General features: G+C 45.9%; 1 protein-coding gene across 2 annotated transcripts in view; it reads left to right on the forward strand.

Annotated features, from left to right (window-relative positions):
- Positions 1–1,207: 1,207 nt before the first annotated feature.
- The window catches only part of LOC130357063 (uncharacterized), a 732,821-nt gene continuing 719,318 nt past the window's right edge, over positions 1,208–14,710 (forward strand). For both annotated transcript variants that reach the window (XR_008889093.1, XM_056559412.1), the window contains exon 1: positions 1,208–1,284. The gene's annotated coding sequence lies outside the window, so the exon portion shown is untranslated. The remainder of the gene's footprint in view (positions 1,285–14,710) is intronic.

Consider the following 14,710-nt stretch of genomic DNA (forward strand, 5'->3'; position numbering starts at 1 on the left):
CTAAACAACGCCGGGTTCCTGCAGCAGTGGTCGTAACGTCACACCATGCCCGCTCTATTCATATATACGGGAGGGGGCGTATCGCTGACACCCCTCCTCCCATAGACATGAATGGATGGGCGTGGTCTTGGCATCACGATCAAGGCCTCCAGCTCCAAGTGTTCTGAACAAAATGTTCAGAACCTGGAGCACCGGAGTACCCTTTTATTTAATATTGGAAAAATAAAAGCCACTGTTTATTTAATTAGGGTTACTCAAATTCCAGATAATAAAATACTTTAATAAATAGTTAAAATAATCAATTAATAATTTTATAAATAAATAAATATAAAAGGAAGTAAGAAATAACAAACCAATCAGCTACGAAGTAGAGACTTGATGAGAAGAAAGAGGGCATGTCTTCTCTCTTCAGCTTGAATTCGCCCACTGTGCCCGAACCCCAACTACGGACCTTTTTTAAGGGATCAATTTTAAAGCCATTGGAGTCTTTGTCCAATCATAGAAGTGCACTAAACTGCCCAAAGAACAATGGATGACTGGAAAAGGTAAAACCAGGGGTACAGTCCAAAACAATGAAACAATTGAAATCTTAATAGGCATACTAGAGGAAACGGGGAGAGTGTGAACCCCAAAATAAATTAGAATGTTGGGAAGAGTGGTTGCCTCCCTTGTGGCCCCTACATATACTACAGGCCCTATAAAATCCTACAGCAATTCTATTTTCTGTGGCCAAGGTTAAAGGGGTACTCCCGCAATCTAACATCTTATCCCCTATTCTTTGGATAGGGGATAAGATGTGTTCAGCGGAGTACCCCTTTAAGCCCTCAGGATACATATCTGAACTCTGGGTATGGAATGTTAGAACTCCTTATTTAAGTTGAGAAAAACAATCAATGAACCTATGCATGCTCAGCATGTGGCCAACAATGCCAATCTGTGAGGCCTAGTGCAGGAGGGACATTCACAAAAAATGTGTGAGATTTCTTTTTAAATACTAATGTAGTAATTTATGACAATAAGTCCCATTTCAGGTCCATTTACTTCTGGTTTTGCTTCATATCACCATGCTGCTATGATAGAGGTGAAGGACCTGTGGTGATGTCACCGTCATGTGACCGGTACATGGGGTGGGCAGAGCTCAGCAGGTGAGAAGAGATCATGGCTAAACGAACTGTGAGGATGGTCATGTGACAGGAGTGGGCGGAGCTATCAGAATAGTATGTACTCTGACAGAAGGACCTCCTGTGCGGAGCAGTTGGGAACATAGACCCTGTGAAGATCATGGTGAGATATTCCTATATAATACTCAGTCACTGCTCTGCTGTGTGGAGTCACTGTATACAGTATATACCCATATACAGGGTGTAATGTCATTGTAAACATTGACCCCCACCACCAGCAGAAAAGTGAGTGTAGCTCTGGAGTATTCCTGATGTTGCTCCTGAGTTGCATCCTATATAAACTAATCCTGTATTAACTCAGGATGAGGAGCAACATCTGGTATACTCCAGAGCTGCACTCACTATTCTGCTGGGGAGGTCACTGTGTATATACATTACATTACTTATCCTGTACTGATCCTGAGTTATATCCTGTATTATACTCCAGAGCTGTACTCACTATTCTGCTGGTGAGCTCCCTGTATACATACATTACATTACTTATCCTGTACTGATTCTGAGTTATATCCTGAATTATACTTCAGAGCTCCACTCACTATTCTGCTGGTGGAGTCACTGGGGGAGATTTAACAAAATCTATGCAGAGGAAGAGTGGTGCAGTTGCCCATAGCAACCAATCAGTTTGCTTCTTTAATTTTTGATAAGGCCTCTGAAAAATGAAAGAAGCGATCTGATTGGTTGCTATGGGCAACTGGTCAACTTTTCCTCTGCAAAGGATTTGATAAATCTCCCTCACTGTGTACTTACATTACTTATCCTGTACTGATCCTGACTTACTTCTTGTATTACACGCCAGTGCTACACTCACTATTCTGCTGGTGGAGTCACTGTGAACATACATTACACTCACTCACCAAGCCGCCAGGCCCTTTAAAATCTGTCCAGTGGCTGGCTGGGTAGCAGATGTTTGCACTTTGTGCAGGCACGTCTGCTTAATAGCAGCAAAATGTCAGTGACCCACCAGAGAGGAGCGCCAAGGAACATGCTCCTCTGCCTCTGTCATCCACAGCAGTAAACACAACACACTCTATTTCTGGTCCTTTAAGCCAGTGGCCATCTAGTTACTAATGTTAAATGCACTGGGAGTCATGTGAGGAGTGATAGTGAGTACTTAGCGGTGTCAGTGGGTGATGTCAGTGAGCACTCCATGTACACAGTATTCCATGTGTGGTCTGACTAGTGATTTGTACAGCGGAAGAATTATTTCCTTGTTGTGGGCATCTATGCCCCTATTGATGCACCCCATGATTTTATTTGCCTTGGCAGCAGCTGCCTGACACTGGTCACTACAGCTAAATTTGCTGTTACCTAAGACTCCCAAGTCCTTTTCCACATCAGTCATCCCAAGTGTACTCCCATTTAATATATAATCCCAGCCCGGATTTTTCCTCTACATGTGCAATACCTTACATTTATCAGTGTTGAACCTCATCTGCCACTTCTCAGCCCAAACCTCCAACCTATCCAGATCCATTTGTAACAGTGCACTGTCCTCTATAGTGTTTACCGCTTTACAGAGTTTAGTATCATCTGCAAAGATTGCTACTTTACTATTCAGTAGAGATGAGCGAAGTTACAGTGATTCGATTTGTCATGAACTTCTCGGCTCGGCGGTTGCTGACTTTAGCCTGCATAAATTAGTTCAGCTTCCAGGTGCTCTCTCCTAGGATGGTATCCACCTTTTCCAGCCCACAGGAGCACCTGAAAGCTGAACTAATTTATGCAGGCTAAAGTCAGCAACCACCGAGCCTAGAAGTTCGTTACGAATCGAATCATCTCTACTATTGAACCCCTCTACAAGGTCATCAATAAATATTTTAAATAGAACAGGACCCAAGACGGACCCCTGTGGTACCCCACTAGTAATAGTCACCCAATCAGAATAAGTACCATTAACCCCTTAAGGATCCGGGGTTTTTCCGTTATTTTCATTTTCAATTTTTCCTCCTTAATTAAAAAAAATCATAACTCTTTAAAATTTTCACCTAAAATTCTATATGATGGCTTCTTTTTTGCGTCACTAATTCTACTTTGTAATGACATTAGTCATTTTACCCAAAAATCTATGGTGAAATGGAAAAAAAATCAATGTGCGACAAAATTGATGAAAAAACACTATTTCATAAGTTTTGGGGGCTTCCGTTTTTATGCAGTACATTTTTTGGCAAAATTGACACCTTATCTTTATTCTGTAGGTCCATACGGTTAAAATGATACCCTACTTATATTGGTTTGATTTTGTATCACTTCAGAAAAAAATCACGAATACATGCTGGAAAATTTATACGTTTAAAATTGTCATTTTCTGAGCCCTATAACTTTTTTATTTTTCTGTGTTCAGGGCGCTAGGAGGGCTCATTTTTTGCGCCGTGATCTGAAGTTTTTAGTGGTACCCTTTTTGTTCTGATCAGACATTTTTATCCCTTTTTATTCATTTTTTTGTGGTATAAAAAGTGATCAAAAATGCGCTATTTTGGACTTTGGAATTTTTTGCGCGTACGCCATTGAACGTGCGGTTTAAAAAGTGGTATATTTTTATCATTTGGACATTTCCGCATGCGGCGATACCACATATGTTTATTTTTATTTACACAGTTTTTTTTAATTCTTGGAAATGCCAGGTGATTCAAACTTTTATTAGGGAAAGGGATAATTCAAAGGGTTAATGATTTTTTTACACTTTTCTTTTGCAATGTTATAGCCCCCATAGGGGGCTATAACATTGCACTAACTGATCTTTAACACTGATTGATGCATCTCCATAGGAATGGATCAATCAGTGTTTTCGGCGATTGAATGCTCAAGCCTGGATCTCAGGCTTGAAGCATTCATTCGGCGATTGGACAGCACAGGAGAAGGTAAGAAGACCTCCTCCTGTGCTACAGCTGTTCGGGATGCCGTGATTATGCCGCGGCGATCCCGAACAGCTCCCTGAGCTAACCGGCAACTTTCACTTTCGTTTTTAGCTGCGCGGCTGCGCGGCGCTATTAGCGGCGGGTCCCGGCTTCACTATGATGCCGGGCCCGCCGCGATTTGATGCGGGTTCACCGTGTGACACCGTGTTATATCGCAGGACCGGTACCCAGGACGTACCCATCCGTCCTGTGTACTTAACAGGTTAATAACCACCCTCTGTTTCCTATCACTGAGCCAGTTACTTACCCACTTGCACACATTCTCCCCCAGCCCAATCCTTCTCATTTTATGCACCAACCTTTTATGTGGCACCGTTTCAAATGCTTTGGAAAAATCCAGATATACGACATCCAGCGATTCCCCCTGGTCCAGTCTGGAGCTCACCTCCTCATAAAAGCTGATCAGGTTAGTTTGACAGGACCGATTCCTCATTAAACCATGCTGATATGGAGTCATACATTTATTTTTATCAAGATACTCCAAAATAGCATCTCTTAGAAAACCCTCAAACAATTTACATACAACAGAGGTTAAACTAGCAGGCCTATAATTCCCGGGGTCACCTTTTGACCCCTTTTTAAATATTGGCACCACATTTGCCATGCACCAGTCCTGGGAACAGTCCCCATTACTATAGAGTCCCTGAATATTAAAAATAGGGGTCTGTCTATTACATTACTTAATTCCTTTAGAACACGGGGGTGAATGCCATCTGGACCTGGTGATTTGTCTATTTTGATTTTTTGTAGGCGGCACTATACTTCTTCCTGGGTTAGACAGGTGACCTGTACTGGGGAGCTTACCTTATCTCGCTGAATTTCACCTGGCATTTCATTTTCCTTTTCATTTTCCATTTTCATTTTCATTTTACAGTGGAGAAGAATTTGTTTAATATATTTGCTTTTTCCTCATCCCCGTTTATAATTTCTTTTTTATCGTGTTTTAAAGGGCCCACACTTAAATTTTTAACCTTTTTGCTATTTATATAGTAAAAAAACATTTTGGGTTAGTTTTACTCTCTTTGGCAATGAGTCTTTCTGTCTCTATTTTTGCGACTTTTATCTGTTTTTTACATATTTTACATTTTTCTCTATAGCTTTTTAATGCTTCTTCACTGTCCTGTTTTATTAGTTTAAATGCTTTATTTTTGTCATTTATTGCCCCCTTAACATTTTTATTCATCCATATATGTTTTCTTTTATTCCTAGTATACAAACACAAAGATTGCAGCGGCACATTATATCAAAAAAAGAAAAAACTATTTTATCAGAATTTTTTTTATCTCAGAATTTTTTTATCAGAATTTTTTAAGGCGCTCAGCGCACTTTTTGATCAAACCGTGTCCCCCATCCACCACGTGGAGGTGGCTGCTTTCGGATGGGTCTCTAACATACATTATGAGTCTAACACAACACTCACCTCTGCTGTGCATATAGCCTCTTGTCTGGGTGTTATGCTAGATCCATTATCAATTTAAAGTCCCTCCTGGGAAAAGGGGGAGGGGTGCATGGCTAGAGAGGGTGCCATTCCCTCAAAGTTGCATAAAACAAAAAACACAAATCGCCAGCACAACTTCCTAAAACACAAAGATTGCAGCGGCACATTATATCAAAAAAAGAAAAAAATGTTATCAGATTTTTATTATCTCAGAATTTTTTTATCAGAATTTTTTAAGGCTCTTAGCGCACTTTTTGATCAAGCCAAAAAGCCAGTTGATATATATAAAAAAAGTTTTAGCCTGGAATACCCCTTTCAGTCTAATATTTTCCTCTCCATATATTTCTACCCATAATGCCTCCACATTATCATTTCCCTCCCATATATCCTCCCGCAGTGCGGCCTTCAGACTGGACTTTACATAAAGACAAACTCCTCCCCCTTTCTGTTTTTCCGATCCTTCCTGAATAGACTATAACCGCCCAGTCACAGCTATTGTCCAATCAAGTATCTGTTATACCCACTATGTCATAATTTTCCGCAGACATCAACCATTTCAGTTCCTCAGTTTTATTGGTCAGACTTCTGGCATTAGTCATCATGCAATTCAATGGTGTATGTTTTTTCTTCTTATGAAGCCTATCCCTATTAACTATCTAACCCCTCCCTTCGCTCCACCCTCAGGTACATTAATACGTCCCCCCTCTCTATCTACACTATCTTCCCCCTCTACGTTCCCTCCCCCCCAGTCCATGGTTTAAACACTCCTCCACCCTTCTAGCCATCTTCTCCCCAAGCACAGCTGCACCCTCCCCATTGAGATGCAGCTCGTCCTTTCGGTAGAGCCGATATCCGACAGCAAAGTCAGCCCAGTTCTCCATGAACCCAAACCTCTCCTTCCCACACCAGTTTCTGAGCCACTTGTTTACCTCCCTAATCTCCCGCTGCCTCTCTGTTGTGGCTCGTGGTACAGGTCATATTTCAGAAAATATTACCTTGGAAGTCCTTCCCTGAAATCATTTTTAAGGACATTCCACCTACCACTTACTTTGTCATTGTACCAATATGTACCATGACCGCTGGGTTCTCTCCAGCCCCACCCAGCAACCTGCCAACCCTATCCGCGATGTGCCGAACTTGAGCGCCAGGAAGACAACACACTGTTGTCTGTCCCCCTAATAATTGAGTCCCCCACTACCAGTACTGTCTGGCCTGCCCTGCACTCCTACCTCCCATCTTACTGGAGCAGACACCCCTCTGGCGGTCAGAGGCAGAGTCCTGCTGAAGTACTGCTAGCTCTGAAATGGCATCCCCCTCATCTGCTATCCGGGCAAACTTGTTTGGGTGTGCCAGTTCAGGACTAGCCTCCCTGACACTTTTCCCTCTGCCCCGTTTTCTAACTGTAACCCAGCTAACTGCCTGACTGTCCTGCACCTCCATCCCACTATAGTCCCCCACATCTACCCCAGAGAGTACTTGCTCAGTGAGCCTGAGACTCCTCTCCAAGTTGTCAGTGCATCTCAGTGTTGCCAGTTGCTCCTCTAGATCCAGGATCTGGGCTTCCAAATGAACAACCCACACACATCTCACACAACAATATGCACCCTCAAACTGCTCGATCTGTCAATTAGTACTGGTACTACCACTCTCATCATGGGACAGTGTGTTCTATGCTGGGAGTAGTAGTACTACCTAAGGGTATGTTCAGATGAGCTGATTTACAGCGTATTATGCTGCGGATCCGCCGCTGAAGAACCTTTGTATGCTGCCTTTACATGTGCCTGCTTGGAGCGTCAATACGCCGCTACGTGCAGACACACTGAAGCGATGTGCGAGTCGCCACGCACTTTAAATCCGCGCATCTGAACGTACCCTAAAACATTTGAAAAACGTACCCTAAAAGTGTGAAAAACACACACCCACTACATTTTTTTTTTTATTGTCGGTTACATTTTAGGTGCCCTGCCCACACAAATAAATTGGTCCCCGTTAAAAAAAAATTATAAAAATGTTGTTATTAAAAAGATACATTTCATTAAATACAATTTATTCCATCACTACTGTATCTTTTTTATAATTTTTTTTAATGTTACCCTACGAAATTTCAAAGGTATCTCCATCACTTTTTTGGATCGCTAAAGTTCAAAAAAGAATAAAAACCGCCTGCAAAAACTCCAAAGTTAAAAACCACATGGCGTTTTTCTTGGAGTTTTTTTACTCCCATGGACTGCTATGGGAGAAAAATGCCACTATTTCAGGGGAAAAAATCGCCATAGGCTCAACATGCTGTGTCTTTTCAAAAACGCCAAGGAGCTGAAAAATGCCAAAAAAGATAGGAAAAACACCAAAAGGATAAAAAAAAAAAGCCAAACTAAAAAACGCAAAGTGGAAAAAGAATTTTGTGTTTTTTCATTGATTTACAGCTGACATCTGGCCACAGCGTTTTTTCAATGAAAAAACGCCATGGGGGCCGTTTTGGCGTTTTTTTTGGGCAAAACTTAAAAAAATTAAATAAATAAACAAGTGGAAACTTGACTATATATATGGTGCATGTTGACAGGACTATTTACATGGCCCAATTGTTGGAAGTAAACAGGGGAATTAATGAGCAATCACTGGATTGTTCTTGACTTAACATGAAACAGTAATTGGGAATCAATGTTCCTACGAATGTTTATTTGGCTGTTAATCGGCCCTTGTAAAAGATTTGGCTGTCAAGAAAGTATGAACATCTCCTATCTGAGAGTTCATAAAGTTTCTCTAACCAGTCCTCAAGAAACAATATAATAATGACTCGTGCCAATCAGTTGAATGACTAAGCTACAGTACCAGGCAGAGCCACACCCAGATGTATAGCGCTGTGCACAGTAAACAATAAAGGGGACACAACACTTCCTGGAGTACCATGGCCCCTTATTTATTCTGATCGTGGGGGGTGGTAGCAGTTCTAACTCTACCTATGACATATTGGTGGCCTATCCCAAGAATAGCCACTCAATATCATAATTGCAGAAAATGTATTTTAGGGAATCCTCAATACATGACCTGTTTGGGTTCCTGGAGGAGTGAATTGGGAAACACAGATGTAAACTAATCTTAAATCCTACCTGTCACTGTCACGCCGAGCGCTCCGGGTGCCGCTGCCTTCCCGGAGCGCTCACGGCGTTCCTCTGCCTGCAGCGCTCCGGTCGGCATTGCTCCGAGGCACGGCTCGTGTCCGCCCTCGGATTGCGCCCCGTCTCTCTCACCTCTCGCTCCCGTCTGCTTCCTCCCGACCTTCTGCTGTTGCCCCTGACTACGAACCTCACTGCCTGCCCTGACCATCTGCTACGTCTGACCTCGCCTCTGTCTAGTCCTTGTGTACCGCGCCTGTCTCAGCTGCCAGAGAGGTCGAGTCGCTAATGGGGAACACGACCTGGTAGTTACTGCCGCAGCAGGTCCATCCTGCTTTGCGGCGGGCTGCTTAAAACCGATTCCCCAGTACGGCCTCTCTGGTACAGGGGATCCACCTCCAGTGTCATCACCAGCCGCTAGCCCGGATCCTGACAGTAGATCCGGCCATGGATCCCGCTGAGGTACCGCTGCCAAGCCTCGCTGATCTCACCTCCGTGGTTGCCCAGCAGTCCCAGCAAATTGCTCAACAAGGACAACAGCTGTCGCAGTTGACCGCCATGATTCAACAGCTCCTGCCTCCACAGCCTCAACCGCCAGCTCCAGCATCTCCTCCTCTCCGAGCTGCTGCTTCTTCCACTAGAGTCCGCCTGTCTCTCCCAGACATGTTTGATGGGGACTCTAAAAATTGCCGGGGATTCCTGTCTCAATGCTCCCTGCACTTGGAGATGTTGTCTGACCAAGTCCCCACTGAACGGTCTAAGGTGGCGTTCATCGTCAGTCTACTTTCCGGGAAGGCCTTGGCCCGGGCCACGCCGCTTTGGGACCGCAACGATCCTGCCACTGCCTCAGTCCAGTCCTTCTTTTCTGAAGTCCGCAGTGACTTTGAGGAACCTGCTCGTGCCTCATCCGCAGAAACTGCTTTACTGAACCCAAGGAGACTCAACCGTGGGCGAATATGCCATACAATTCCGGACTTTGGCCGCTGATTTGGCCTGGAACAATGAAGCTCTCTGCGCGACCTTTAAAAAAGGTTTATCCAGCCATATCAAGGATTGTCTGGCCGCACGAGAGATACCCTCCTCCCTGACTGAACTAATCCACCTGGCTACCCGCATTGATATGCGCTACATTGAGAGACGTCAGGAGCTCCGCCAGGAGAAATATCTCGCTCGCACCAGGCGATACCCGCGCCTGGCTCCTCTCTTCCAGCATCCTTTGCAGCCTGTTACTGTGCCTTCCGCTGAGGAGGCCATGCAAGTGGACCGGTCTCGCCTGACCCAGCAAGAGAGGACTCGCCGGAGGAACGAGAACTTATGCCTATACTGTGCGAGCTCTGAACATTTCCTAAAGGACTGTCCCATTCGTCGTCAGCGTCAGGGAAACGCTCGCACCTAGTGATCGTGGGAGAGGCGTCACTGGGTGTAAATTCTTCCTCTCCACGCCTGACTATTCCTGTGCAGATTTCTCCAGCTGATAAAGCCTCCTTCTCTGCGGAGGCATTCTTGGACTCTGGTTCAACTGGAAATTTCATAAAAGCCTCCTTCATTAACCGGTTTAACATCCCTGTTATCCGTCTAGTCAAGCCCTTATACATTTCCTCAGTTAACGGAGAACACCTGAATTCTACCGTGCGTTACCGCACGGCCCCCGTACGCATGACCGTGGGGGTTCTCCATCAAGAAAGGATTGAGTTCTTTGTCCTGCCTAATTGCACCTCAGACATCCTCCTTTGCTTACCCTGGCTCCAGCGGCATTCTCCTACCCTCGACTGGACCACGGGGGACATAAAATCCTGGGGTTCTTCCTGCCACTCTCGCTGCCTTCAGTCGCTTCCCACCAGCCAAGTCTCTGTTGCTTCTCCTTTGCTCGGTCTTCCAAAGGCCTATCAAGACTTTTCTGACGTCTTTTGCAAAAAACAGGCAGAGGTCCTACCACCACATAGGCCCTACGACTGCCCTATTGACTTGCTCCCTGGGACCACGCCGCCCCGTGGCAGGATTTACCCTCTCTCCGCTCCTGAAATGGAGGCCATGACGGAATATATTCAGGAGAATCTCAAAAAAGGTTTCATCAGGAAGTCTTCTTCTCCTGCTGGAGCAGGATTCTTCTTTGTTGCCAAGAAGGATGGGTCGCTACGCCCTTGTATTGACTACCGCGGGCTCAATAAGATCACCATAAAGAACTGCTACTCTCTGCCACTCATCTCGGAACTCTTTGACCGACTGCGCGGAGCAAAGATTTTTACCAAGCCTGACCTCAGGGGCGCGTACAATCTCATCAGAATTCGTGAAGGAGATGAGTGGAAAACTGCTTTTAACACTAGAGATGGTCACTTCGAATACCTGGTCATGCCATTCTCTCTTTGCAAGGCCCCCGCAGTCTTCCAAGACTTTGTCAATGAGATCTTCCGGGACTTGTTGTATACCTGCGTGGTGGTCTATCTCGATGACATTCTAATCTTCTCCTCCAACCTAGAGGAACACCGCCTCCATGTTCGCCAAGTGCTCCAGCACCTCCGAGTTAACCATCTCTATGCCAAAATTGAGAAATGCCTCTTTGAATGTACCTGTCTTCCTTTCCTAGGATATATCTGGTCTCTGGACAGGGTCTTCAAATGGACCCCGATAAGCTCTCCGCAGTCTTGGATTGGCCACGCCCCTCTGGACTTCGCTCTATCCAGCGCTTCCTCGGATTCGCTTCTCCACTATCGTGGCCCCCATAGTGGCCTTGACCAAGAAAGATGCGAATCCGAGATCCTGGCCTTCCCAAGCAGAAGAAGCTTTTACTCGCCTTAAGGCCGCCTTCGCCTGCGCACCAGTCTTGACCAGGCCTGATCCTCTGAAGCCATTCTTCCTCGAGGTGGATGCCTCTTCAGTTGGAGCCGGAGCGGTTCTTCTTCAGAAAAATGCTAAAGGGAAAAACGACACCTGCGTTTTTTTCTCTAAAACATTTTCCCCTCCTGAAAAAAATTACGCTATTCGTGACCGAGAATTGCTGGCCATTAAAATGGCACTCGAGGAGTGGAGGCATCTCCTGGAAGGGTCTCTCCACCCGATCACCATCTACACTAACCACAAAAATCTGTCATACCTGCAGTCCGCCCAGCGTTTAAATCCTCGTCAGGCCAGGTGGTCATTGTTCTTCGCTCGCTTTAATTTCCAGATACATTTTCGTCCTGCAGACAAGAATGTCAGGGCGGATGCCCTTTCTCGTTCCACTGATGCCACGGAGGCAGAAACCGCTCCTCAACACATCGTTTCCCCTGAGTGTCTGATCTCTGCTGCTCCGGCTTCCCTGGCACCAGTTCCTCCAGGAAAAACCTTTGTCCCTCCACGTCTTCGCCTCCGGATTCTCAAATGGGGTCACTCCTCCCACCTGGCAGGTCACGCTGGAGTCAAAAAATCCACTCAGTTGATTGCCAGACACTATTGGTGGCCTTCCCTTGAAAAAGATGTTACGGACTTCGTACGCTCCTGTACTGTCTGCGCACGTGATAAAATTCCTCGCCAAAGACCCGTGGGTCTTCTTCTTCCACTGCCAGTTCCCGAACAGCCTTGGTCACACATAGCGATGGACTTCGTCACTGAGCTTCATGTATCCCATGGCAACACTATCATCTGGGTGGTCGTTGATCGATTCTCCAAAATGGCCCATTTTGTTCCTCTCCCTGGCCTTCCTTCTGCGCCACAATTGGCGAAGCATTTTTTTTTGCACATTTTTCGTCTCCACGGACTGCCTACACATATCGTCTCCGATAGAGGCGTTCAATTCGTCTCGAAATTCTGGAGAGCACTCTGCACCCAATTAAAGATTAAATAGAATTTTTCTTCCGCCTACCACCCGCAATCTAATGGACAAGTGGAGAGAGTAAACCAAATCCTTGGTGACTACCTGCAACATTTTGTCTCCTCCCGCCAAGATGATTGGGTTGACCTGTTACCCTGGGCCGAATTTTCGTACAATTTCAAAGACTCTGAGTCATCCGCCAAGTCTCCATTCTTTGTGGTGTACGGCCGTCACCCACTTCCCCCCCTCCCTATCCCCACTTCGTCTGGAGTCCCTGCCGTAGATGATTTGACCTGGGACTTTTCCTCTATCTGGAAGGAGACTCAGAGGTCGCTCTCGCTGGCCTCCTCTCGTATGAAGAAACATGCGGATAAGAAGAGAAGAATTCCTCCTGTCTTTGCCCCTGGTGACAAAGTGTGGCTCTCTGCCAAATATATTCGGTTCTGTGTCCCTAGCTACAAGCTGGGTCCACGTTACCTCGGGCCATTCAGGGTCAAAAGTCAAATCAACCCTGTCTCTTACAAGCTTCATCTTCCTCCTTCTCTTCGTATTCCTAACTCCTTTCATATTTCCCTCCTCAAGCCTCTCATTCTTAACCGCTTTTCTCCCAAGGTCACCGTTCCTGCTCCTGTCTCGGGCTCCTCTGACGTCTTCTCGGTTAAAGAGATTCTCGCTTCAAAGTTTGTCAGAGGTAAAAAAAAAAATTCTTGTTGATTGGGAGAATTGTGGCCCCGAGGAGAGGTCTTGGGAGCCAGAGGACAATATTCTAGACAAAGAACTCATCTACAGATTCCTTGGCTCCAAGAAGAGGGGGAGACCCAAGGGGGGGGGGGGGGGGGGTACTGTCACGCCGAGCGCTCCTGGTGCCGCTGCCTTCCCGGAGCGCTCACGGCGTTCCTCTGCCTGCAGCGCTCCGGTCGGCATTGCTGACCGCGAGCGCTGCTCTCTGGTCCCCGGAGGGGACGCGATCCGAGGCACGGCTCGTGTCCGCCCTCGGATTGCGCCCCGTCTCTCTCACCTCTCGCTCCCGTCTGCTTCCTCCCGGCGCGTGCGGTCCCGCTCCCTAGGGCGCGCGCGCGCCGACTTGCTTAAATTTAAAGGGCCAGTGCACCACTAATTGGTGCCTGGCCCAATCACGCCCTAATGTATAAAAACCCACTTCCCCTTCCTCTCCTCGCCGGATCTTGTTGCCTTGTGCCCTGAGAAAGCGTTATTCTGTGTCCCAAGCCTGTGTACCTAGACCTTCTGCTGTTGCCCCTGACTACGAACCTCGCTGCCTGCCCTGACCTGCTACGTCTGACCTCGCCTCTGTCTAGTCCTTGTGTACCGCGCCTGTCTCAGCTGCCAGAGAGGTCGAGTCGCTACTGGGGAACACGACCTGGTAGTTACTGCCGCAGCAAGTCCATCCTGCTTTGCGGCGGGCTCTGGTGAACACCAGTAACTGCTTAGAACCGATTCCCCAGTACGGCCCGCGTCATCGCCTCTCTGGTACAGGGGATCCACCTCCAGTGTCATCACCAGCCGCTAGCCCGGATCCTGACAGTCACTTTATGTTAGCTCTCATACACTGCACACACAGCATACCATAAGGCTAGGTTCAGACTACGGAATTTCCACCTGCAATTCCTCTTTGAAATTGCAGGCGGAAATTACGCTTGCTAAAATGTATAGTGTAGTGAATGGGTTTCCGTTCACAAATTCACACTTCGGAATTTGTGAAGCAGAATTTGTGAACGGAAAATCCGCTTGGAAATTTCCGCCTGAAGAAAGGGGTTGCTCTTTCTTCAGGCGGAAATCCGCACGGAACACATTGCAGTCTATTGGAGACTGATTCAGTCAGCGCTGGCCGCACTCGGAATCTCCGGGCGGAAATTTTCTGCCCGGAGATTCCGTAATCTGAACCTAGCCTAAGAAGTAGCAGTAGCATAAAAGACATTATGAAGCAGCAATGAACAGTCTAAACTGTGAATCAAGCCCTGGGGTGAGATCTGTTACTTACAGTTAGCATATGTAGACTCTTTACAGTTTTTGTGGTAAGATATATTACAAAGTTTCCTATATTTGCTTGAACTATTCATTTGAACTATTGCAGTTTGTTGAAACAACTATTTAAACAATTGAAAAGCCACTTATTTCATAATTTCATTTTTCTTTTGCACTTTATAAACTAAATTTGATTAAAAAAAAGGTGTCTGTCAAACCAAAAGAGTAGTTTTCTCTGCAAATATTGTAGCCTTTAGGCCAGTAATAAATATATATATATATATATATATATA

Source organism: Hyla sarda, chromosome 2 (assembly GCF_029499605.1).
Source record: "Hyla sarda isolate aHylSar1 chromosome 2, aHylSar1.hap1, whole genome shotgun sequence".
Classification (NCBI taxonomy): Eukaryota; Metazoa; Chordata; class Amphibia; order Anura; family Hylidae; genus Hyla; species Hyla sarda.